Raw genomic sequence first — 3,133 nt, 5'->3', positions numbered from 1 at the left:
GATGGTGCAGCCTTGGATGAAGGAGCTTTACATTTCGCACCAGCAAATCTAGCAGTAGGGTTCCTAATTATTAGGATTGTAGGTTGTTTGCCATAAACATAGTTGATGGTGTTTACTTGATATGATCGCTAGACTCACTCAGCATTTGTTGGTCACATTAATTATCAGTAAATATTTTAGGATACCAAGGATGTTATTTGGCTTGGAATGTCATCAGCCTTGCAGCATGACCGCATCAGCATCTTAACGTCTTTATGGACAAGGCGTGGTCCCATAGCTCCAGAGAATAAAAACTCCGCTTCATTTGTTCCATCAGTCCCAATAAATCATATCTTGTACCTAAATACAATGAAAGTATGAGGTAATTGTATTAGGAACTTGGTCATCTAAGCTTAAAAAAAAGAATTATAAGGTATTCTCTTGCACGGATAAAGCAATTATTACTTAAATATACAACCAATACAACCACAATGGAGACACTTATAGTTGTTTCCATCTGGAAGTGCCGTTTGTCTACATTGGTTGCATGAAGGAAACCACCAGGATATCAATGGATCAACCCTCGAGATAGTCACAACATAGCAGAAATCTTCACGCCGCAGATAAGAGAAGATTAGTTAGGTATCACATGAATAATGCACGATGTAAACACAACTGAGGAAACAATAGCATATAATTGTGAGATGCACTTAACTGGAAAGTCATATTGGCTAATCTGAAGAAGCTCGTGCACAGTCTTCTGCTCTGGTTCCACATTGATAGGGTGAGGGACTTGTTGCTATTCATCTAGTGTGAGACGCTGTATAGGCTGAAAATCACCACCGAGGCTACAGAGAAGAGGAAAAACCAACTGTGGAGTGACTGAATAGGTAGATAAAAGAAACAACAAGAATGTATCATAGAGTATAAGAACAATGAGACTGTAGTTAGATGAAAGAGACACACCTATGGAAGAAATCATCAACGTCAAGAACCTCATGATTGATATACCACCAACACGCTGTGTTGCCACTCAACGGATTATCACCTAGAAAACAAGCCAAAGGCTTATTATTGACGACATGCTATGAAGGAGCATATGAAAAGACCAATACAAGTTCACATAGACGTGTGTGACATCATACCTTTGTAAGACTTCATAAGCATACCAACAAAGATAACAATGACTGGACGGTTTTGGCCAAGTGCCAGACCTCATCAGGATCAAATTCAGAAGCTCTGTGACCCCATAAAAATAATTTCATTTCATAGTTGTTGCAAACAAATAGAAAAGATGATATTTAGATACATTTGTATTTGAAGTAGAGGTATATCAACTTTTAATGGAAAAATAGAGCGAAACCAAATAGGGAACAGATGGCGCGATGCACCTTGGATCTCTCAATGTAATTGTCCTTCGAACTGTAGGCCTTGTCTGACTGTCGAGTTGAATAGTGGTTAACTCATATATTTTTGTGATTATCCCAATAACATCTGGCACATAGGTGGAATCAAGTAAGTATGCAAGCGGTATAACTACACATGACAAGACATATCAAGGCTATCACATTTAGAGACTTAAAATAATGAAAGAGACAAACCAATGAAACACTTGATTTCACCAACAAGCATAGGTAAATCAGCAAACTTCGTGAGGCTATAAGTATACAATGGGAATCAGACGAGAACTTGTGCTTTTCCTCGATTAAGGTATGACATGTGATGTTAATCATGAACTTTGATTCAACAGGCCTATAGGTAGGCTTAGATTTCATAACTCTAAACCTCTTGAATGTATATATCTTTCCCTCTATAAGCAAATACCTTTCAGATTTGATATTGTCAGGTCCAATTTCAGCATACATTGGAGTTTCACACAGACAAGAAGGGAACCAAGGGCATTTATTTAGGAAACAAGACATGATGAAATAAATGTGGTTCAAGATACGACAGGCAAAACTTTTGGTACCATAGCATTAAGCAACACAAGGTCAACATGACGCATTTGACCATCGTCTGTCCCTCCAAGATAGTCCCACATCCTTGACATCCTTGTACAAACGACCCAATGTCTACCATGTGGGTTTATATCTTTGAGCATGAAGGTCGACATCCTCTGTTACAAACAAAAAACAAAAGCAGAGGTACACAAATAATGCAACAAGCATGATGTATATGCAACACGGATAAAAAATCAATTATATAATACATGTCCAAATAGTTATGTAAAAACAGAGAACTACTAATAGATAGCATAACATAGATAATCACAAATAAACTATATTTTAGAGCGAAAGCTATGGATATTCATGTATAAACTACACAGGGAAGCTACGATAAGCATGCAAAAACTTCAGTATATACTATATTTTTGGTTTTCAAACCACAAGTGCCATCATCATTTTCAATCAAAATGCTAAGATCTTTTTTGGGTGTAACACGTGACACGGCCACATATAGTTGACCATGAGTGAAAACAGGACTCTTCAAGTAAACACCGACATTGTCAAGAGTCTGTCCCTAGCTTTTATTTATAATCATAGCATAGCATACTTTAATAGGGAATTGACGATGCTGGACACTAAATGACATCTTATTTTTTACCAGTTATAATAATTGCTTCAATCACTAGGTGTGCAAGATTTTTAACAATAAGCTATGTCCCATTGCACAGCCCTTCTGTTTGGCTAAGGTTATGTAACAATAAGATAGGAGCACCTTTTTTAACACAAAAAGATGAACTAGGTAGGATAGAACAGATTTGCATTCCCAACTGTATCTGTTGATTTAGAAATTGTGTCATAGCTTAGGTATTCTTTTTTCTCACCTGGAACAAGGGACATAATATATGAATTTACTTCATCAGCAGTCTCATTTGTGGGCGTTAATATAGCGTGTTTACATAAATATGATGCATCAGAAAATTTAGCCTCAAAATCTGGATAAACAGAAGCAACAATACAAGCAATTTTGTCACCATCTGTATGAAACAAAAAATCATAAGATATCTATACCCATGTTGGTTCAGTCTCAATATCATGTTTTTTGGTAGGCAACTTTGCTTCACTAATATCAAGCACCCATTTGGTAAATTCAGCAATTTCAGATTGCACAATAGGATCAAGATCAGATGAGAAGAGTCTCATATTACTTT

This window comes from Phragmites australis, chromosome 13 (genome assembly GCF_958298935.1).
Source record: "Phragmites australis chromosome 13, lpPhrAust1.1, whole genome shotgun sequence".
NCBI classification, from domain to species: domain Eukaryota; kingdom Viridiplantae; phylum Streptophyta; class Magnoliopsida; order Poales; family Poaceae; genus Phragmites; species Phragmites australis.
Note: the sequence above shows the minus strand (reverse complement) of the source record.